The sequence below is a fragment of the Pseudophryne corroboree genome, chromosome 6 (genome assembly GCF_028390025.1).
Source record: "Pseudophryne corroboree isolate aPseCor3 chromosome 6, aPseCor3.hap2, whole genome shotgun sequence".
Classification (NCBI taxonomy): domain Eukaryota; kingdom Metazoa; phylum Chordata; class Amphibia; order Anura; family Myobatrachidae; genus Pseudophryne; species Pseudophryne corroboree.
Window position 1 is genome coordinate 299,208,865 of NC_086449.1, and position 25,218 is coordinate 299,234,082.

General features: G+C 42.7%; 1 protein-coding gene and 3 pseudogenes across 1 annotated transcript in view; all 4 read left to right on the forward strand.

The window, feature by feature from the left end:
• Positions 1-25,218, forward strand: part of LIPC (lipase C, hepatic type) — a 305,507-nt gene that overhangs the window by 226,222 nt on the left and 54,067 nt on the right. The gene's annotated exons all lie outside the window — the stretch shown is intronic.
• Positions 4,625-4,743, forward strand: LOC134937160 (5S ribosomal RNA; annotated as a pseudogene).
• LOC134937161 (5S ribosomal RNA) lies at positions 11,114-11,232 on the forward strand (annotated as a pseudogene).
• On the forward strand, positions 17,604-17,722 carry LOC134937163 (5S ribosomal RNA; annotated as a pseudogene).

Below are 25,218 nucleotides of genomic sequence, written 5' to 3' on the forward strand. Positions count from 1 at the left end.
CAAAAATACTTCTATGGGTGCATCCATGCCCTTGCTGTACTGAGGCTACTCTTGCCCTGCCTGTCCCCATTACGCCCATTGGGATAACATGGCACAAATACGGGTGTGACTGTGTAAGACTGGGGGCTCGATAAACTCTGCACCTCTGCTATTGCCATCTCAAACTCAGATTAGTGTAACCAAATTCACTGAAAAAGTTTGAAATTGTTCATTAGTTCTATAGTATAATTATACAATTCTAAATGCATTTCAGCAACTGATAACTTTGGGGCAGATGTACTAAGCCTTGTAGAGTGATAAAGTGGAGAGTGATAAAGTGGAGAGTGCTAAACTACCAACTAGCTCCTGACATTTTTCAAACACAGCCTGTAACATGGCAGTTAGAAGCTGATTGGTTGGTACTTTATCACTCTCCAAGGCTTAGTACATCTCCCACAAAGTGTTTCATTTTTGTAGGAGGAATCATGCTAATAACTAATTTTTTAACAGGTAGCAGAATATCTGCATCAATTCAGAAAATAATATATGACAAGAAGTGTATAGGTGCCTTGCCGAAATTGCCATTACATATAGTAGTAATATAGGCCCTCATTCCGAGTTGTCCGCTCTGTATTTTTCATCGCATCGCAATGAAAATCCGCTTAGTACGCATGCGCAATATTCGCACTGCGACTGCGCCAAGTAATTTAACAATGAAGATAGTATTTTTACTCACGGCTTTTTCGTCGCTCCGGCGATCGTAATGTGATTGACAGGAAATGGGTGTTACTGGGCGGAAACACGGCGTTTTATGGGCGTGTGGTTGAAAACGCTACCGTTTCCGGGAAAAACGCAGGAGTGGCTGGAGAAACGGAGGAGTGTCTGGGCGAACGCTGGGTGTGTTTGTGACGTCAAACCAGGAACGACAAGCACTGAACTGATCGCACAGGCAGAGTAAGGTTGAAGTTACTCAGAAACTGCTCATTAGTTTGTAATCGCAATATTGCGATTACATCGGTCGCAATTTTAAGAAGCTAAGATACACTCCCAGTAGGCGTAGGCTTAGCGTGTGTAACTCTGCTAAATTCGCCTTGCGACCGATCAACTCGGAATGAGGGCCATAGTTTTATCTTGCTGCTGGAAACAGGCTGTCACAAATAGTCACTGATTTGAGTCTGGGTAATCAGTTCCTGGGTATCCAATCAATAACACAGTGCACTCAATGTTCCACAAAACTCCCTGAGAGACCATCAGGGATGGTTCAAGAGAGGAGAGGACCCGTGTGCAGGCTCCATCCAGACTCCCTCATATCTGGAAGTGCAGAAGAGTCAGGCTTTATGGCAGAGTCCACTGCTTATGTGCAGGGCTCTGGGAACATGGTACAAAAGGGAGAGAAGAAGACTCTTTTGTGGGTGCACTCTTGTATGTTTAAGAGGTCTCAGAAGAGACAATAAGTAAAGATTATAAATGAATTTTTAAATATAACTTTTATTAACAATAATTGATAAAATAGTAGAGTTTACTGTCAAAAATTGGAGGTAGGGGTGGGGGGAAGGGTGGGGGGGAGTTGGGGAAAAGAAAGGGGGAACACAGAACGAATTAATTACAGTGTAAATACTGAATATTGTTCTGGAATGCCTGGGTGCGATAATAACAGCTGGAGACCCTGAAAATTGAAGCGTTTTTATTCTCTCATGAGCGATGATGAGGAGACAGATGGGATGATTAAAGATAGAATGAGCAAGATGAATCTGCTGTCAGTGTTAGACGCTGAGCAAAACCGTCCAGGAATTTCTACTAAACTGAGTATTCCTCTGTATCTGCCCACAGATACAGATAACTGACTGTGTCAAGGACAGACATGGCAAGGATATTTCCATACAACACTTCTTCAACTGCGACACACAAGGAGTAGTCTATTGTCTAACCTGTCCTTGCAATCAACGATATGTAGGCATGACGACTAGAAAATTCAAAACTAGGATTTTAGAACATATGGGCTCCATTCGCAACTCATCGTCAGATCTTCAAAAAGGCAAAAAACTAACATCAGTAGCCAGACACTACCATGCTGCACATCATGACTCACCAAGTGATATGCGCGCCTTTGGCCTAGATAGGGTCCATCTAGGCATACGCGGTGGTGACTTAAGCAAAGAACTTATTAAGAAGGAAAGTGAATGGACTTTCAGGTTAGGTTGTCTCAAACCATTGGGTCTGAATGAATACATCAATTACAGTGCATTTCTGTAACCTATTTTCTATATAGCACCCATCAAGTGTCCTCGCTTCCTTCCCTTACACCCCTCAGTACACTCACATCCAGTACACCCCTATTCATAACACATCACATTCACCCTTCTTTCATCAGCACTTTCACGCCCACCTCCACCACATACTCGGCACCATCACATCCGCAGTCCATTCACATGCACCTCACATCCATCCCATTACAGTGACCCAGCAAATTCCGACATATTTCACAACCTACTAACACGTTTCCACACAGCACTCCCATTGTCAACCCACTCCTATCCCTTACATCTCTACCCCCCTTCCTCATCTCACCACATCATTATACTTCTCGCCCACACAGGATCATCACCTTCGACACCACACACACATTCCCACCACACTGCAAACCACAACACCCCAACCATATCCCAACACCCCAACACCCCACAATCTTAAACCCCCTCCCCCCTTCCCCCTCTCTCCCCCGCCTTTCCCCCCCCCCCCCACTCCATCCCCCCCATTCCTTTCCACCTCACTCCCCATCCTTTCCATACCATCCTTTCTCACAATCATTCCCACCACTTCCATCGACGTCACTTGCATTATTAATCCAAATTAACATATTTATGAATATCCTCATGCAATGTTTACAACGTGTTTGTTTATAACTCCAGACAAGATATGCTGTCCTAACATATTTTTCCAGCAATTATCATTTATTATACTTAAATTTAATCTATTCTTATCATCTAAATATTTCATAAACAATTTGTGAAAGCTTCAATTTTATTATTTTCATTCATTTATTCTTTTTTGCTAATTTTCCCCATTTTATTTTTATTTATTTTTATTTTTATTTCCATTTTTTCACTATGTCCACTTATATAATAAGCAAGATGCTCATTTTTTATCTAATAACCTTGTATATTTCTCACACATATTCTCTGTTTTTTCCTTTTGTGCAATGGGCCACTAATTGCAAGCATAATAGGGAACCAATACTAAACAGAACAACCGTTCCACCTGTGCAGCAATTTACAAACACAGGACACGCCTCCCTTTTGATTGGACAACGACCAGCTCCCTTGCAAGATAAAGCCTGCACTATCCCCTCTGGGAACAGGAAGTGATCAAGCCCGGTGAACGGGTGAAACTAGTTTTCCGTTCCCTACCCCCACTGCCTGGGTGTGACAGCTGATTCCGGACATCCTGAACCACGAGCCGCTCTTTCCCCAGCAGCCGCTGCATCAACCCGCCGCCGCTAGATACTGCCGCGATGGGACCAGGAACATTGTGTCTCTCTTCTCCTCAGCCAACCTGACCACGTCTCCACAATACATCAGGTACTTTGATCGGCAGTGCGGCTATAAACGAACTGCTCAGCTCCTGGGAACCAGTGTATCCTGCATCTTCAATTTGCCTGGACTTTGACACGGACATTCCGCACTCAGAAAGTATCCTGCTCATATTAGTGACTGATCGTTCCATACAATTCCGGGTAATATCTGCTCAATATCAGCATCTTTTTGCATATTTATATTTGATAATAGCATTCATCAAGCTGTTTTTTGCAAGTACCCGTTTTACAGATAGTCGGCATTTAGCGGCTTAATACCACATAGGATACTGTTTAAACCTTTATTTTCAGTCATTAATATTGATCTAATCATTTGGCTGAGCAATTTATCACTATCCTCTATACTGCGTATTATATAGCATTGCTGCAGCTCTGTATAATCAACTGTTGTTCATTATCTCTTTCTCTTTTCACCTGATACCATTTTGGTACAATGTGCAATAATCTGTCAGCATCAAATTGATGGTGATGCATGGTTCCAATCAATTTAATTATCTGCTAATTGTGTACAATTGCTCTTTATCACACCAAGTACCTTTATCATAGGTACTATCAGCATCTTGCAATCATATTATATAGTATTTCTGCAGCTCTGCATACAGCGGAACACAAATAAGAAATTGTTGTTCATTTTCTCCTTCTTTTTCCACCTGATACCATTTTGGTATAATTGTAATAATCTGATAGTAGCAAATTGATGGTGATGTATGGGTCTAATCAATTTATTTGACTGCTAATTGTGTACAAATTGCTTTTTATCACACCTAGTACCTTTATCATAGGTACTATCAGCATCCTGCAATCAAGCAGCCCATTGTCTATCAACCAATCTCAAAAAAAAATTTTTACCTATCAGTATCGTTTCCTTTTCCTCACTTTATACTATCTTCAGGACTCTCACCACTGATTCAGGGGTAATTATCCCGGTCTAACGGTGGCAGCAGATCCCCTATTTTCCTCCTCCACCCATTCTCTTGTCTTTTCTTTTCTCTTATTTCTCCATTTTCGTGAACTCTCATCAGTGATTCTCGAGCCCTCGATATCTAATATTTTTTCTACTATCATACCACACTGGTAACGCCCGAATCCTTCCGATCTTGGAAGCTAAGCAGTGTAGGGCTGGGTCAGTACTCGAGTGGGAGACTCTCGAGGAATACTCAGTTTAGTAGAAATTCCTGGACGGTTTTGCTCAGCGTCTAACACTGACAGCAGATTCGTCTTGCTCATTCTATCTTTAATCATCCCATCTGTCTCCTCATCATCGCTCATGAGAGAATAAAAACGCTTCAATTTTCAGGGTCTCCAGCTGTTATTATCGCACCCAGGCATTCCAGAACAATATTCAGTATTTACACTGTAATTAATTCGTTCTGTGTTCCCCCTTTCTTTTCCCCAACTCCCCCCCACCCTTCCCCCCACCCCTACCTCCAATTTTTGACAGTAAACTCTACTATTTTATCAATTATTGTTAATAAAAGTTATATTTAAAAATTCATTTATAATCTTTACTTATTGTCTCTTCTGAGACCTCTTAAACATACAAGAGTGCACCCACAAAAGAGTCTTCTTCTCTCCCTTTTGTTGTATGTCTTACCACTGACTCAGGGTGCACCACCAAACTCAAGATAACATTAGAAAACTCAGATTTTCTCGTTGTATTATGTATTTTGGTTCTAACAATATCTATTAGATACCTTACCATTCTCCAGTGCGGTATACCCCCAATACATTCATGTATTCAGTACACTGAGCCAAGACTCAGTTTTCCATACCTTGCACGGATTTATATACCTTGCTATAGGATCTCTTTCCTTTTGTATAGTAGTCGCTTCTGTTATAACAACATTCCCTTTCCTCTTTTCATTTTTTCCCCCCACTGTATATTGTTATATTCAAGGCAATGACAGCATTTTCATTAAAAACTGAACTAACATCCAAACGTAGAAACGTAGAGGAATTTGGAGATATTTTTTCAGATACCTTCCACAATCCCAGCACTCCCAAAGACTGGAAATCTGATTTATCAAAATTACAGAAAAACCTTCAAAAAAGGATTAGGCTCACCTGGGATATCACTACATTAGAAAACTACCACAAAAATAAATTATCACCCAGAGGCTTACGACCACGTATCTTCCCCTCCTTCCCTTTGGCCACAGACAACCTTAAAACTGAATGGGAAAACAGCCTATTAAAATGTTCTAATGAACTAATTCTAATCTTGATCAAACATGACAATCTGATATTAGATCAAGTAGAAAAAAAATATCGAAGAATTGGGTCAAAACTTAGAAACCTGGGAGATAGACCTATCTTTCCAAAACACATTTGAAAAATACAAGAAAGATCTGGATATATATGAAACCAATATTATAGAAAGGAAACGCACCAAATTCCTACGAGACAAAAACGACTTCTCCCTAGGAAAAATCTTTCGTTGGCATTCTCCCACTCCACGTCCTAGAGGAGGACCACCTAGAGAAGATCCGAGCTCTTCGGAATTAGAATCATCATACAGTGAAGACTCCGCCACGGAACATCCTGAAGGAAGTACCCACACCCATAGATACAACAAAAGTGAGGACCCTTTTTTAGGGAGAGGCCAACATACCAGAGGCAGAAGCAACCCACAAGGCCGACAAGAAGGGGGGGGACGAAACACAGACAGAAACAAGCGAGATTGGACCACCCCAAGAACATCTCACTATCCGGTACGGACAACCAGGAAGTGACAACTACCGACAAATTACAAATTATCAACCTCAGTACCAAAATCATTACGGAAGATCAATTAGAGGTTCTTAGCAAGGGTCTATCTTTTTCACCCACATCACCCTTTGATAGGTTTCTGTGGGAGAAGGATCTCAGACTCTTCGGCCGCAAATTATTATTAAAAATTTTTTTTGCTAAATCCTCTGTTGACTCAAGTATTATGACTTCACTATCCAGCCATTCAGGACCTTTGGAGGATCCTAGTGTATCAATAACACCACTGACCGAAGAAGATTATACAGCTATCCAAATACTGGAGGAGCTGCATATGGAATCAGCCTCGGACATCCCTGCTTCACGAAAAATAAGACCCACATGCAAACTGAAGTCCACCTTTTTCCCTCCTGACACCAACAGCCCAGAAATCAGGGTCTTTTTGGATCTAGTCTCCAAAGAATTTGACGAGATCCAGACCAATTCTCGCAAAAGATGTCTCACCAAAAATCTCAAATACAGAGAGAGACAAGCTCTTAAAGAGATTAAAACATGGACTGACACCGTTATCAAACCCTCGGATAAGGGTGGTAACATTGTCATATGGCCCATCGCAATGTATGAAGAGGAAGCACGGAGACAACTGTTGGACACATCCTGTTATATCAGATTGCCACTTAATCCCACAATAAAATTCCACAAGCAATACATGCACATGATTACAGAGGCATTTGCCACTGGAGCTATCACACAACAAGAGGCTAAATACCTTGAGGTCTCGAATCCCAGGGTTCCTACCTTTTACTTATTGCCAAAAATACACAAGAATATCAACAAACCACCTGGGAGACCCATAGTGTCAGGGAATGGGGGACTCTTGGAAACCCCAAGCAAATTTCTGGATTTACATCTCAGAGATCATGTCATGACATTACCCTCCTACCTTAAGGACACTTCTGATCTCCTAAGGAAAATACATGACATATGTCTAAATGAGAACTGTATCCTAGTCACCTTAGATGTGGAAGCCCTGTATAGCAGCATTTCACACTCACAAGGAATACAAGCCACCAAATTCTTCCTGGATATGGAAGAAAAAAATGTATTTCATGATTTCCTATGTGAAATGTTGAGTTTTGTTCTCAATAAAAATTATTTCACCTTTGGTGACCAATTTTTTCAGCAAATTCGGGGAACAGCAATGGGTGCAGCCTGTGCACCCACATACGCCAACCTGTTCCTCGGCTGGTGGGAACAAACAATAGTCTTCAACGATGATAATCATATCTACACAAAACATATCATCAATTGGCTGAGATATATTGATGATATCTTTGTGATCTGGGAAGGAGATGAGAAACTCCTGTTGGACTTCATTAACATCCTCAATGTAAACGATTTGAACATTTTTCTCACTCACTCAATCAGCAGAGACAAGATATCTTTTTTGGACTTGAATATCTACAAGACAACAAGTGGGACTTTGGCTACAGAACTCTTTCGTAAGGATACAGCCACAAACAGTATATTGCACCAAACAAGCTCACATATCCCACCTACTATTGAAAACATCCCAAAAGGGGAATTTCTTCGTCTTAGACGCAACTGCACAGAGGAGAAGGTGTTCAAACAGAAAAGCAGAGAACTTATGACCAGGTTACAAGCTCGGGGATACAGTAAACGCTCTCTGAAGAGAGCTCAACAATCTATTTCAAAAACCAACAGGGAATCCCTGATCTTCCAGGACAAACTCCAAGAACAAAAGGCTGACACCAAGATTCGATTTGTAGGGACCTTCTGTCCCGAATGGCGTCTACTAAAAAAGGCCATTCAGAAACATCTACCTGTCCTACATCTGGATCCAGAGTTATCACCTTTATTGGATCCCACTTTACAAATCAGTTGGAGGAGATCTAAGAACATCAAAGACACGTTGGTTCAGAGCCATTTTTCACGTGAAATGACCAAATCCAAACTCCCTAAGGGATCCTTTCCATGTGGGCAATGTAAGGCTTGCCCACAGATACAGATAACTGACTGTGTCAAGGACAGACATGGCAAGGATATTTCCATACAACACTTCTTCAACTGCGACACACAAGGAGTAGTCTATTGTCTAACCTGTCCTTGCAATCAACGATATGTAGGCATGACGACTAGAAAATTCAAAACTAGGATTTTAGAACATATAGGGCTCCATTCGCAACTCATCGTCAGATCTTCAAAAAGGCAAAAAACTAACATCAGTAGCCAGACACTACCATGCTGCACATCATGACTCACCAAGTGATATGCGCGCCTTTGGCCTAGATAGGGTCCATCTAGGCATACGCGGTGGTGACTTAAGCAAAGAACTTATTAAGAAGGAAAGTGAATGGACTTTCAGGTTAGGTTGTCTCAAACCATTGGGTCTGAATGAATACATCAATTACAGTGCATTTCTGTAACCTATTTTCTATATAGCACCCATCAAGTGTCCTCGCTTCCTTCCCTTACACCCCTCAGTACACTCACATCCAGTACACCCCTATTCATAACACATCACATTCACCCTTCTTTCATCAGCACTTTCACGCCCACCTCCACCACATACTCGGCACCATCACATCCGCAGTCCATTCACATGCACCTCACATCCATCCCATTACAGTGACCCAGCAAATTCCGACATATTTCACAACCTACTAACACGTTTCCACACAGCACTCCCATTGTCAACCCACTCCTATCCCTTACATCTCTACCCCCCTTCCTCATCTCACCACATCATTATACTTCTCGCCCACACAGGATCATCACCTTCGACACCACACACACATTCCCACCACACTGCAAACCACAACACCCCAACCATATCCCAACACCCCAACACCCCACAATCTTAAACCCCCTCCCCCCTTCCCCCTCTCTCCCCCGCCTTTCCCCCCCCCCACTCCATCCCCCCCATTCCTTTCCACCTCACTCCCCATCCTTTCCATACCATCCTTTCTCACAATCATTCCCACCACTTCCATCGACGTCACTTGCATTATTAATCCAAATTAACATATTTATGAATATCCTCATGCAATGTTTACAACGTGTTTGTTTATAACTCCAGACAAGATATGCTGTCCTAACATATTTTTCCAGCAATTATCATTTATTATACTTAAATTTAATCTATTCTTATCATCTAAATATTTCATAAACAATTTGTGAAAGCTTCAATTTTATTATTTTCATTCATTTATTCTTTTTTGCTAATTTTCCCCATTTTATTTTTATTTATTTTTATTTTTATTTCCATTTTTTCACTATGTCCACTTATATAATAAGCAAGATGCTCATTTTTTATCTAATAACCTTGTATATTTCTCACACATATTCTCTGTTTTTTCCTTTTGTGCAATGGGCCACTAATTGCAAGCATAATAGGGAACCAATACTAAACAGAACAACCGTTCCACCTGTGCAGCAATTTACAAACACAGGACACGCCTCCCTTTTGATTGGACAACGACCAGCTCCCTTGCAAGATAAAGCCTGCACTATCCCCTCTGGGAACAGGAAGTGATCAAGCCCGGTGAACGGGTGAAACTAGTTTTCCGTTCCCTACCCCCACTGCCTGGGTGTGACAGCTGATTCCGGACATCCTGAACCACGAGCCGCTCTTTCCCCAGCAGCCGCTGCATCAACCCGCCGCCGCTAGATACTGCCGCGATGGGACCAGGAACATTGTGTCTCTCTTCTCCTCAGCCAACCTGACCACGTCTCCACAATACATCAGGTACTTTGATCGGCAGTGCGGCTATAAACGAACTGCTCAGCTCCTGGGAACCAGTGTATCCTGCATCTTCAATTTGCCTGGACTTTGACACGGACATTCCGCACTCAGAAAGTATCCTGCTCATATTAGTGACTGATCGTTCCATACAATTCCGGGTAATATCTGCTCAATATCAGCATCTTTTTGCATATTTATATTTGATAATAGCATTCATCAAGCTGTTTTTTGCAAGTACCCGTTTTACAGATAGTCGGCATTTAGCGGCTTAATACCACATAGGATTCTGTTTAAACCTTTATTTTCAGTCATTAATATTGATCTAATCATTTGGCTGAGCAATTTATCACTATCCTCTATACTGCGTATTATATAGCATTGCTGCAGCTCTGTATAATCAACTGTTGTTCATTATCTCTTTCTCTTTTCACCTGATACCATTTTGGTACAATGTGCAATAATCTGTCAGCATCAAATTGATGGTGATGCATGGTTCCAATCAATTTAATTATCTGCTAATTGTGTACAATTGCTCTTTATCACACCAAGTACCTTTATCATAGGTACTATCAGCATCTTGCAATCATATTATATAGTATTTCTGCAGCTCTGCATACAGCGGAACACAAATAAGAAATTGTTGTTCATTTTCTCCTTCTTTTTCCACCTGATACCATTTTGGTATAATTGTAATAATCTGATAGTAGCAAATTGATGGTGATGTATGGGTCTAATCAATTTATTTGACTGCTAATTGTGTACAAATTGCTTTTTATCACACCTAGTACCTTTATCATAGGTACTATCAGCATCCTGCAATCAAGCAGCCCATTGTCTATCAACCAATCTCAAAAAAAATTTTTTACCTATCAGTATCGTTTCCTTTTCCTCACTTTATACTATCTTCAGGACTCTCACCACTGATTCAGGGGTAATTATCCCGGTCTAACGGTGGCAGCAGATCCCCTATTTTCCTCCTCCACCCATTCTCTTGTCTTTTCTTTTCTCTTATTTCTCCATTTTCGTGAACTCTCATCAGTGATTCTCGAGCCCTCGATATCTAATATTTTTTCTACTATCATACCACACTGGTAACGCCCGAATCCTTCCGATCTTGGAAGCTAAGCAGTGTAGGGCTGGGTCAGTACTCGAGTGGGAGACTCTCGAGGAATACTCAGTTTAGTAGAAATTCCTGGACGGTTTTGCTCAGCGTCTAACACTGACAGCAGATTCATCTTGCTCATTCTATCTTTAATCATCCCATCTGTCTCCTCATCATCGCTCATGAGAGAATAAAAACGCTTCAATTTTCAGGGTCTCCAGCTGTTATTATCGCACCCAGGCATTCCAGAACAATATTCAGTATTTACACTGTAATTAATTCGTTCTGTGTTCCCCCTTTCTTTTCCCCAACTCCCCCCCACCCTTCCCCCCACCCCTACCTCCAATTTTTGACAGTAAACTCTACTATTTTATCAATTATTGTTAATAAAAGTTATATTTAAAAATTAATTTATAATCTTTACTTATTGTCTCTTCTGAGACCTCTTAAACATACAAGAGTGCACCCACAAAAGAGTCTTCTTCTCTCCCTTTTGTTGTATGTCTTACCACTGACTCAGGGTGCACCACCAAACTCAAGATAACATTAGAAAACTCAGATTTTCTCGTTGTATTATGTATTTTGGTTCTAACAATATCTATTAGATACCTTACCATTCTCCAGTGCGGTATACCCCCAATACATTCATGTATTCAGTACACTGAGCCAAGACTCAGTTTTCCATACCTTGCACGGATTTATATACCTTGCTATAGGATCTCTTTCCTTTTGTATAGTAGTCGCTTCTGTTATAACAACATTCCCTTTCCTCTTTTCATTTTTTCCCCCCACTGTATATTGTTATATTCAAGGCAATGACAGCATTTTCATTAAAAACTGAACTAACATCCAAACGTAGAAACGTAGAGGAATTTGGAGATATTTTTTCAGATACCTTCCACAATCCCAGCACTCCCAAAGACTGGAAATCTGATTTATCAAAATTACAGAAAAACCTTCAAAAAAGGATTAGGCTCACCTGGGATATCACTACATTAGAAAACTACCACAAAAATAAATTATCACCCAGAGGCTTACGACCACGTATCTTCCCCTCCTTCCCTTTGGCCACAGACAACCTTAAAACTGAATGGGAAAACAGCCTATTAAAATGTTCTAATGAACTAATTCTAATCTTGATCAAACATGACAATCTGATATTAGATCAAGTAGAAAAAAATATCGAAGAATTGGGTCAAAACTTAGAAACCTGGGAGAAAGACCTATCTTTCCAAAACACATTTGAAAAATACAAGAAAGATCTGGATATATATGAAACCAATATTATAGAAAGGAAACGCACCAAATTCCTACGAGACAAAAACGACTTCTCCCTAGGAAAAATCTTTCGCTGGCATTCTCCCACTCCACGTCCTAGAGGAGGACCACCTAGAGAAGATCCGAGCTCTTCGGAATTAGAATCATCATACAGTGAAGACTCCGCCACGGAACATCCTGAAGGAAGTACCCACACCCATAGATACAACAAAAGTGAGGACCCTTTTTTAGGGAGAGGCCAACATACCAGAGGCAGAAGCAAGCCACAAGGCCGACAAGAAGGGGGGGGACGAAACACAGACAGAAACAAGCGAGATTGGACCACCCCAAGAACATCTCACTATCCGGTACGGACAACCAGGAAGTGACAACTACCGACAAATTACAAATTATCAACCTCAGTACCAAAATCATTACGGAAGATCAATTAGAGGTTCTTAGCAAGGGTCTATCTTTTTCACCCACATCACCCTTTGATAGGTTTCTGTGGGAGAAGGATCTCAGACTCTTCGGCCGCAAATTATTATTAAAAAAATTTTTTGCTAAATCCTCTGTTGACTCAAGTATTATGACTTCACTATCCAGCCATTCAGGACCTTTGGAGGATCCTAGTGTATCAATAACACCACTGACCGAAGAAGATTATACAGCTATCCAAATACTGGAGGAGCTGCATATGGAATCAGCCTCGGACATCCCTGCTTCACGAAAAATAAGACCCACATGCAAACTGAAGTCCACCTTTTTCCCTCCTGACACCAACAGCCCAGAAATCAGGGTCTTTTTGGATCTAGTCTCCAAAGAATTTGACGAGATCCAGACCAATTCTCGCAAAAGATGTCTCACCAAAAATCTCAAATACAGAGAGAGACAAGCTCTTAAAGAGATTAAAACATGGACTGACACCGTTATCAAACCCTCGGATAAGGGTGGTAACATTGTCATATGGCCCATCGCAATGTATGAAGAGGAAGCACGGAGACAACTGTTGGACACATCCTGTTATATCAGATTGCCACTTAATCCCACAATAAAATTCCACAAGCAATACATGCACATGATTACAGAGGCATTTGCCACTGGAGCTATCACACAACAAGAGGCTAAATACCTTGAGGTCTCGAATCCCAGGGTTCCTACCTTTTACTTATTGCCAAAAATACACAAGAATATCAACAAACCACCTGGGAGACCCATAGTGTCAGGGAATGGGGGACTCTTGGAAACCCCAAGCAAATTTCTGGATTTACATCTCAGAGATCATGTCATGACATTACCCTCCTACCTTAAGGACACTTCTGATCTCCTAAGGAAAATACATGACATATGTCTAAATGAGAACTGTATCCTAGTCACCTTAGATGTGGAAGCCCTGTATAGCAGCATTTCACACTCACAAGGAATACAAGCCACCAAATTCTTCCTGGATATGGAAGAAAAAAATGTATTTCATGATTTCCTATGTGAAATGTTGAGTTTTGTTCTCAATAAAAATTATTTCACCTTTGGTGACCAATTTTTTCAGCAAATTCGGGGAACAGCAATGGGTGCAGCCTGTGCACCCACATACGCCAACCTGTTCCTCGGCTGGTGGGAACAAACAATAGTCTTCAACGATGATAATCATATCTACACAAAACATATCATCAATTGGCTGAGATATATTGATGATATCTTTGTGATCTGGGAAGGAGATGAGAAACTCCTGTTGGACTTCATTAACATCCTCAATGTAAACGATTTGAACATTTTTCTCACTCACTCAATCAGCAGAGACAAGATATCTTTTTTGGACTTGAATATCTACAAGACAACAAGTGGGACTTTGGCTACAGAACTCTTTCGTAAGGATACAGCCACAAACAGTATATTGCACCAAACAAGCTCACATTTCCCACCTACTATTGAAAACATCCCAAAAGGGGAATTTCTTCGTCTTAGACGCAACTGCACAGAGGAGAAGGTGTTCAAACAGAAAAGCAGAGAACTTATGACCAGGTTACAAGCTCGGGGATACAGTAAACGCTCTCTGAAGAGAGCTCAACAATCTATTTCAAAAACCAACAGGGAATCCCTGATCTTCCAGGACAAACTCCAAGAACAAAAGGCTGACACCAAGATTCGATTTGTAGGGACCTTCTGTCCCGAATGGCGTCTACTAAAAAAGGCCATTCAGAAACATCTACCTGTCCTACATCTGGATCCAGAGTTATCACCTTTATTGGATCCCACTTTACAAATCAGTTGGAGGAGATCTAAGAACATCAAAGACACGTTGGTTCAGAGCCATTTTTCACGTGAAATGACCAAATCCAAACTCCCTAAGGGATCCTTTCCATGTGGGCAATGTAAGGCTTGCCCACAGATACAGATAACTGACTGTGTCAAGGACAGACATGGCAAGGATATTTCCATACAACACTTCTTCAACTGCGACACACAAGGAGTAGTCTATTGTCTAACCTGTCCTTGCAATCAACGATATGTAGGCATGACGACTAGAAAATTCAAAACTAGGATTTTAGAACATATGGGCTCCATTCGCAACTCATCGTCAGATCTTCAAAAAGGCAAAAAACTAACATCAGTAGCCAGACACTACCATGCTGCACATCATGACTCACCAAGTGATATGCGCGCCTTTGGCCTAGATAGGGTCCATCTAGGCATACGCGGTGGTGACTTAAGCAAAGAACTTATTAAGAAGGAAAGTGAATGGACTTTCAGGTTAGGTTGTCTCAAACCATTGGGTCTGAATGAATACATCAATTACAGTGCATTTCTGTAACCTATTTTCTATATAGCACCCATCAAGTGTCCTCGCTTCCTTCCCTTACACCCCTCAGTACACTCACATCCAGTACACCCCTATTCATAACACATCACATTCACCCTTCTTTCATCAGCACTTTCACGCCCACCTCCACCACATACTCGGCACCATCACATCCGCAGTCCATTCACATGCACCTCACATCCATCCCATTACAGTGACCCAGCAAATTCCGACATATTTCACAACCTACTAACACGTTTCCACACAGCACTCCCATTGTCAACCCACTCCTATCCCTTACATCTCTACCCCCCTTCCTCATCTCACCACATCATTATACTTCTCGCCCACACAGGATCATCACCTTCGACACCACACACACATTCCCACCACACTGCAAACCACAACACCCCAACCATATCCCAACACCCCAACACCCCACAATCTTAAACCCCCTCCCCCCTTCCCCCTCTCTCCCCCGCCTTTCCCCCCCCCCCCCACTCCATCCCCCCCATTCCTTTCCACCTCACTCCCCATCCTTTCCATACCATCCTTTCTCACAATCATTCCCACCACTTCCATCGACGTCACTTGCATTATTAATCCAAATTAACATATTTATGAATATCCTCATGCAATGTTTACAACGTGTTTGTTTATAACTCCAGACAAGATATGCTGTCCTAACATATTTTTCCAGCAATTATCATTTATTATACTTAAATTTAATCTATTCTTATCATCTAAATATTTCATAAACAATTTGTGAAAGCTTCAATTTTATTATTTTCATTCATTTATTCTTTTTTGCTAATTTTCCCCATTTTATTTTTATTTATTTTTATTTTTATTTCCATTTTTTCACTATGTCCACTTATATAATAAGCAAGATGCTCATTTTTTATCTAATAACCTTGTATATTTCTCACACATATTCTCTGTTTTTTCCTTTTGTGCAATGGGCCACTAATTGCAAGCATAATAGGGAACCAATACTAAACAGAACAACCGTTCCACCTGTGCAGCAATTTACAAACACAGGACACGCCTCCCTTTTGATTGGACAACGACCAGCTCCCTTGCAAGATAAAGCCTGCACTATCCCCTCTGGGAACAGGAAGTGATCAAGCCCGGTGAACGGGTGAAACTAGTTTTCCGTTCCCTACCCCCACTGCCTGGGTGTGACAGCTGATTCCGGACATCCTGAACCACGAGCCGCTCTTTCCCCAGCAGCCGCTGCATCAACCCGCCGCCGCTAGATACTGCCGCGATGGGACCAGGAACATTGTGTCTCTCTTCTCCTCAGCCAACCTGACCACGTCTCCACAATACATCAGGTACTTTGATCGGCAGTGCGGCTATAAACGAACTGCTCAGCTCCTGGGAACCAGTGTATCCTGCATCTTCAATTTGCCTGGACTTTGACACGGACATTCCGCACTCAGAAAGTATCCTGCTCATATTAGTGACTGATCGTTCCATACAATTCCGGGTAATATCTGCTCAATATCAGCATCTTTTTGCATATTTATATTTGATAATAGCATTCATCAAGCTGTTTTTTGCAAGTACCCGTTTTACAGATAGTCGGCATTTAGCGGCTTAATACCACATAGGATACTGTTTAAACCTTTATTTTCAGTCATTAATATTGATCTAATCATTTGGCTGAGCAATTTATCACTATCCTCTATACTGCGTATTATATAGCATTGCTGCAGCTCTGTATAATCAACTGTTGTTCATTATCTCTTTCTCTTTTCACCTGATACCATTTTGGTACAATGTGCAATAATCTGTCAGCATCAAATTGATGGTGATGCATGGTTCCAATCAATTTAATTATCTGCTAATTGTGTACAATTGCTCTTTATCACACCAAGTACCTTTATCATAGGTACTATCAGCATCTTGCAATCATATTATATAGTATTTCTGCAGCTCTGCATACAGCGGAACACAAATAAGAAATTGTTGTTCATTTTCTCCTTCTTTTTCCACCTGATACCATTTTGGTATAATTGTAATAATCTGATAGTAGCAAATTGATGGTGATGTATGGGTCTAATCAATTTATTTGACTGCTAATTGTGTACAAATTGCTTTTTATCACACCTAGTACCTTTATCATAGGTACTATCAGCATCCTGCAATCAAGCAGCCCATTGTCTATCAACCAATCTCAAAAAAAAATTTTTACCTATCAGTATCGTTTCCTTTTCCTCACTTTATACTATCTTCAGGACTCTCACCACTGATTCAGGGGTAATTATCCCGGTCTAACGGTGGCAGCAGATCCCCTATTTTCCTCCTCCACCCATTCTCTTGTCTTTTCTTTTCTCTTATTTCTCCATTTTCGTGAACTCTCATCAGTGATTCTCGAGCCCTCGATATCTAATATTTTTTCTACTATCATACCACACTGGTAACGCCCGAATCCTTCCGATCTTGGAAGCTAAGCAGTGTAGGGCTGGGTCAGTACTCGAGTGGGAGACTCTCGAGGAATACTCAGTTTAGTAGAAATTCCTGGACGGTTTTGCTCAGCGTCTAACACTGACAGCAGATTCATCTTGCTCATTCTATCTTTAATCATCCCATCTGTCTCCTCATCATCGCTCATGAGAGAATAAAAACGCTTCAATTTTCAGGGTCTCCAGCTGTTATTATCGCACCCAGGCATTCCAGAACAATATTCAGTATTTACACTGTAATTAATTCGTTCTGTGTTCCCCCTTTCTTTTCCCCAACTCCCCCCCACCCTTCCCCCCACCCCTACCTCCAATTTTTGACAGTAAACTCTACTATTTTATCAATTATTGTTAATAAAAGTTATATTTAAAAATTCATTTATAATCTTTACTTATTGTCTCTTCTGAGACCTCTTAAACATACAAGAGTGCACCCACAAAAGAGTCTTCTTCTCTCCCTTTTGTTGTATGTCTTACCACTGACTCAGGGTGCACCACCAAACTCAAGATAACATTAGAAAACTCAGATTTTCTCGTTGTATTATGTATTTTGGTTCTAACAATATCTATTAGATACCTTACCATTCTCCAGTGCGGTATACCCCCAATACATTCTCTGGGAACATGGTGCCTGCAGTATGTTCCTGGAGACTTCTGTACTGCGCATGTGTAAATCTCTGGGAAAACAGCTACCGCAACATTCTCCCAGTGCTTTTTGCCTACAGCACAGGCTGATGCAAGACTCCAGGGTGGTAAGTATAATTTATATGGTCACAGGCTGTGTGATGTGGTATGGTGTGGTGTGGCCCCCCCGGACCCGGGGGCCAATGTGCACTGCACTCCCTGCAACCTTTGTTACACACCTTTGGAAGTGGTGCCCATGTAGCAGTTAACATCTCACAGTCTCTTAGTATAAATTTTACCAGTGCCTCCACCTGAATCAGCACAGGCCTATGTAGTAATGGCCAGGTCTTTCATTCACCAGAGATTGGCTCAGGTAACCTTTGCCCCAACACCTCTTACCTTTTATACTGTACCAGCTAAAACCACACAATGTTTGTTGCCCAAACCACAATGGTATATTTATTTTAGAGATGAATGTGGTCGAGTCTCTGAAAACCGAGCCCACCAAACCTCTGGTATCTGAGTGGATCAGGGCCGGGACTTGGTTCTCCCAGCCTGGCTCAGATCCAAAAATGAGGCAAAACATCATCTTCACACTGATGGATCTCGCAAGTTTAGGATTTGGGCACCAAATTTCAAGTCCCATTGAACTCAATGGGCTGACTGCTGATTGGCTGAGAGAGCTGTTCTCACAGCAAATAGGCTCCCTGCATTTTTGTCCTGCTGCAGCTGCAGCCAGAGTCCACATTCAAGCCAGCATGTGTACATTGCAGCACTCGGACCATCATCATCCTCATAGACACCATCAGGGGACTACCTGCTGTCACAGTAATTGCACTATTGGTGTATCCAACCTATACTGTATCTGACCTGCACTGTATCTGACCCACATTGTATGTGGCACGCACTTTATCTGACCTACACTGTATCAAATACCCACTGTATATGACTCGCACTATGTCCCACAAGTACGAAACATGGTTTTAATGGTTGGGGAAATTTTGGGGAGCTGCTCAACAAAAGGCTGATTGGTTGGTGCTTTACATGAGCACAGAGTGCCAGTAATCAGTGGCCCAGGACCCCCAGGAGGGATTGGGCCCTGAGAGTAGTAATGTACTGGGGGCATGTACACTTTTGTAGGGGGCATCCTTATCTGCTGTTGCTATTTTACACATGGTTTAGTTTTTTTTTTCTTTGCTGTTTGTTAACTACTACTTTAGATAAATGATATTCCACACACGGTTCTTACTAAATTTCTGTGTGTTGTCTTGTTTTCTGCTGAAAGTACTTGCGAGTTAGTTTAATTGGTTATTGCTAATACATTACTAACTTGCAAAACATTTTTAAACAGAAATAACAGTGGTGTGTGTTTGTGCCGCTGCACTGTTTGCTTGGATTAGCCAGCCTGCCTTTGGCCTATGTTGGTAAACAATATTGTGAGCTATGTGGTGGTGAAAATTGACTGGGAATGACTGCAAATTAATGTTATTGAGGTTAATAATACTGAAGTAATAAAACAGGCCCAAACTATGTGATTTTAGCTGTTTTCAGCAATTTTTTAAATAAAATACAGATCCAAAACCAAAACACCTTAGAGTGGTTTTGGCAAAACCAAAGGACAAAGTTAATAAAAATCCAAAACCAAAACATTGAGGTCGGCGCACATCATTTTATTTAAACTAAATAATGGAAAGCAGATGGCAACCATCAAAAAGATAGCATTAATTAGCAACAATAGTTGTAAGAATTCAAAATAGAAATAGCACACATTTGTTGAAAATATAGAATCAATTGTAGAGAATAGAATAAGAAATTCAAACGTAAATAGAACATAGCGAAAAGACAACAGACAATACCTGAAAATATTGATAGACATCGTTGTTAATCGATGGTTGGCAGTAGTAAAAATCACGATGAATTGTAAGATATCGATTAATGCACATGAAACAATATTATGGCATAAATGTTCACAATGCAATACTAATGTATAGTATAGATCTTCAGACAAAAATGTTGATAGACAATATACAGATATGTCCTCAACCATTATGCCTCAATACGCCATGTATCACGAGATGCCTAGCGTGAGTGAGCCCCAAGTCCAGTGCATTTCTGCTAACATCAGGTGTCTTTGTTTTTTTGATGAAAATGCATCTAAAGGTGCATACACACGGAGAGATTTTGACTATGAGAGATTTTGACTAACTTTTCCCTTGAACTGGCAGTAGGAGATTTTGACTAACTTTACCAGAGATTTTGTCTAACTATGCAAGAGATTTTGGCTATGGGAGATTTTGGCTATGGGAGATTGTGACTATCTCATTTAAATAAGGGGATGAGTGTCATATATAGGACGATTTTACAGGGTGGCTGGTATTTAAATAGCTAAAAGTTAAAAAAATAATTTGCGTGGGGTCCCCCCTCCTATGTAAAACCAGCCTCGGGCTCTTTGAGCCAGTCCTGGTTGTTAAAATACAGAGGAAAAAATGAGTAGGGTTCCCCCATATTTAGACAACCAGCACCGGGCTCTGCGTCCGGTCCTGGTTTAAAAAATACGGGGGACAAAAGACATAGGGGTCCCCCGTATTTTTCAAACCAGCACCGGGCTCCACTAGCCAGGGAGATAATGCCACAGCCGGGGGACACTTTTATATTGGTCCCTGCGGCCGTGCCATTACCCCCCCAACTAGTCACCCCTGGCCGGGGTACACTGGAGGAGTGAGGACCCCTTAAATCAAGGGGTCCACCCCTCCAGCCACCCAAGGGCCAGGGGTGAAGCCCGAGGCTGTCCCCCCCATCCGTGGGCGGTGGATGGGAGGCTGATAGCCTTTCAATAGTAATATTGTTCTTTACAGGTGGCCTACAGGTCCCAGCAAGCCTGCCCCAGCATGCTGGCACTTGGAGAACCACAAGTGCCAGCATGCCCGGACATAAAGGGTCCGCTGGCACCTGTAGTCCATCTGTAAAGAAAATATTGGAAAAAAAACACGACACATTCTTTAAAAAATCCTTTATTAAACTGGGTCTTCACCTGGGGGCGGCGGCCTTTAAGCTCTTTTGCATGGCCGCCGCCTTCCCAGGGCTTCCGGCGTCTTCACCTGGGGGGGCGCCACCTCCCCAGGGCTTCTGGGGTCTTGCTCCGGCGTCTTCACCTGGTGGGCGGCGGCTGCTAAGCTCTTTTGCATAGCCGCCGCCCATCCAGGACTTCCACGGCGTCTTCAGTCTTCAGGAGCTCTTCTCCGCTCCTCCTCCGCCGTCGGACTGAAAGCCGCTGCCTCGCGCTGACTTATATAAGTCAGCGGGAGGGGGCGGGGCGATGACGCGGCGAGCCGTGATTGGCTCGCGGCGGCCATCTTGAATTTAAAAAATGACGCTGAGGCGCCATTTTTGAAACTGGTACCGCTCCGCTGCCAAACTCTGCAAGATAAAGGTAAATTATCCCCGCCCGCACCGCTGCCGCAACCCGCCGCCGCCCGCACCGCCGCCGCCCACACCGCAACCCGCCGCCGCCCGCACCGCCGCCGCAACTCGCCGTCGCCCACACCGCCACCGCAACCCGCCGCCGCCCGCACCGCCGCCACAACCCGCCGCCGCCCGCACCACCGCCGCCTGCAACATCGCTATCGCTGGGAAAAATCGCTGGCCTCTTAAAGTATTAGCGATTTTTACTAACTTTTGCAGCGACATAGCCAAAATTGACTTGCCTGCACGGACTATTTTTCCCAGCGATAGCGACCTAGCGGGGACGCGCATCGCTATCGCTGCCTGTATACACACGGAGCGATCTGCACTAACTTTCTGAGCGATTTTGACTATATAGTCAAAATCGCTCAGTTATATCGCTCCGTGTGTATGCACCTTTAGTCTCTCTCAATGACAGTGGGGGTAATTCAGAGTTGATCGCAGCAGCAGCAAATGTGTTAGCAGTTGAGCGAAACCATGTACAGTAGGTGTGGCAGATATAACATGTGCAGAGAGAGTTAGATTTGGGTTGGTTATTTTGTTTCTGTGCAGGGTAAATAATGGCTGCTTTATTTTTACACTGCAATTTAGATTTCAGTTTGAACACACACACCCAAATATAACTCTCTCTGCACATGTTATATCTGCTCCCCTGCAGTGCACATGGTTTTGCCCAACTGCTAACAAATTTGCTGCTGCGATCAACTCTGAATTAGGCCCAGTGTGCAGATCAACTGTTGTAGTCATCATTAACTTTACTGAAGACTAGCGCTGACGCTGTTCACCTGGCTGGATGAGCCTGCGCTGCCGCTTTCTTTCAGGATCAGCATCGCACTGCTCACAATGGCTACACAGCTCACTCTGCCTGATGCCACCCTCTACTATGGAGCCACCACAAGGATGTTTCCCTCTGCAGTGGCAGTTGCAGAGGTGGGGCTGCGGCGCAATATACATTTCAAATAGGGGAGCAACAGCAACTGCCACCCCAAACACTGCCAAACATCACTGGCTGGGACTCACTGGCAGTTGGTGTGGCTCCCCTAGTAGTATTTTGAACTGTGCTGCAGCCCCGCTTCTGTAACTGCCACTGGCAAGGAAGTCCAGGAACAGAGCATTTTCTACCTAATGGAATGGGTCATGTTGAAGGGTATGGTAATGACACCTCTGGCAAGGGATGTTTATATAAGATGGGAATGAGGCTAAGCCACAGATTATATTTTAGAAGGAGCAAGTGCCAATCAGTACAGTATTGATGTGAAACTCCTGTCACACTGATGCAATAAGATTGCACTGTCAAATGTTGTTCTGTATAAAACAATTTAAATAAATAGAACTTGTATACTGTATATCTAATGTATATCTCAGAGTGCTGCTGAATGCAGGAAGAAAGAACACATGCAGTTGTGATGTGCCTCATTTCTCTTTGAATGCATAAAAGGACAACAGTTGTGTACATTCTGACACTTCTTTCCCATTATTACATAATTGCCTACTCTTCTGCAACCCCCAATTTTTTGGGCTATTCCTTGCACCCATGGAGGAATGGTCAGATCTCCTGCATCCACCTACCTACTAGTAAAGCGGGCAGGATGTGGAGATCATACAGCGAATTGCAGTGCCGCATGGATGGGGTGGGGCAAACGGATACAAATGTGCTGCAATTAGCCCCGCCTCCTTTCTATGGATCTGTGAATCACAACATTTTAGGGGAGGGGCCTAATGATGTGCAGCCCCCCAGAGGGTAGATTTTAAATATAGGCAAGTATGCATTATAACTTATACCTCTTATACCTATCCCAAATTAATAATATCACTGTCAGTGTCTATGACAGGCAAATGAGAGGCCCAGTCAATGGTCCTCATTCAGAGTTGATCGCTCGCTAGCTGCTTTTAGCAGCAGTGCAAACGCTAAGCCGCCGCCCTCTGGGAGTGTATCTTAGCTTAGCAGAAGTGCGACCGAAAGGTTAGCAGAACAGTGCTGACATTTTTTCAAGCAGTTTCAGAGTAGCTGAAGACCTACTCCTTCCTTGCGATCACTTCAGTATGTTTAGTTCCTGCTTTGACGTCACAAACACGCCCTGCGTTCGGTCAGCCACTCCCCCATTTCCCCAGGCACGCCTGCGTTTTTACCTGACACGCCTGCATTTTTTAGCACACTCCCGGAAAACGGTCAGTTACCACCCAGAAACACCCACTTCCTGTCAATCACTCACCGATCAACAGAGCGACTGAAAAGACTCGCTCGGCCTTGTGTGAAATTGCATAGTTTTTTGTGAAAGTACATCATGCATGCGCAGTGCGCCCCATATGCATGCAAAGAAATGCAGATTTTTAGCCTGATCGCTACGCTGCGAACAACGACAGCTAGCGATCAGCTCGGAATGACCCCCAATATTCTTTACAAACACTGCACAATATTTTATTATATGTTGATTTACAAGCCTCTACTGCAGTGATTTTCAACCTTTTTTACCCGCGGCACACCAAACAATGGCCCTCATTCCGAGTTGATCGGTCGCAAGGCGATTTTAGCAGAGTTACACACGCTAAGCCGCCGCCTACTGGGAGTGAATCTTAGCTTCTTAAAATTGCGAACGATGTATTCGCAATATTGCGATTACAAACTACTTAGCAGTTTCAGAGTAGCTCCACACTTACTCGGCATCTGCGATCAGTTCAGTGCTTGTCGTTCCTGGTTTGACGTCACAAACACACCCAGCGTTCGCCCAGACACTCCCCCGTTTCTCCAGCCACTCCTGCGTTTTTTCCGGAAACGGTAGCGTTTTCATCCACACGCCCAGTAACACCCATTTCCTGTCAATCACACTACGATCGCCGGAGCGAAGAAAAAGCCGTGAGTAAAAATACTATCTTCATTGTACAATTACTTGGCGCAGTCGCAGTGCGAATATTGCGCATGCGTACTAAGCGGATTTTCACTGCGATGCGATGAAAAATAACGAGCGAACAACTCGGAATGAGGGCCAATATTTTAAAATTGCCAAGGCACACCATCAGTTCCCCACAGAAAAAAACAAAACACACACATGGGCCCTCACAGTAAAAAATAAATAAAAACCCACACATATATTGGCCTACACAGAAAAAACAATCACATTGCTCCCTACATAAATCCTATTGCTCCCCACGTGAATTATTCACATTGTTCCCCCGATAAATCCTTATTCTCCCCACATAAATTCTATTGAAATCCTATTGTTCCCCACAGGAGAAATAAAATAACAAATATTATTATCAGCGGTCCTCCTCCCTGTCCCTCAGTGGCGCGGGTTGTTCATTGGGGAGTGCTGCGAATACTGAGCAGCGGGCGGTCGGGCAGGTGTGGATGTGGGTGGGCAAGGAAAGCTGTGTATGCGGACGGGAACTGGAAGATGTGTATGCAGGCGGGTGGGCTGGCTGGGTGGTGAGACGTGGCGACTGTGACCCATGATATCACATCGTTTT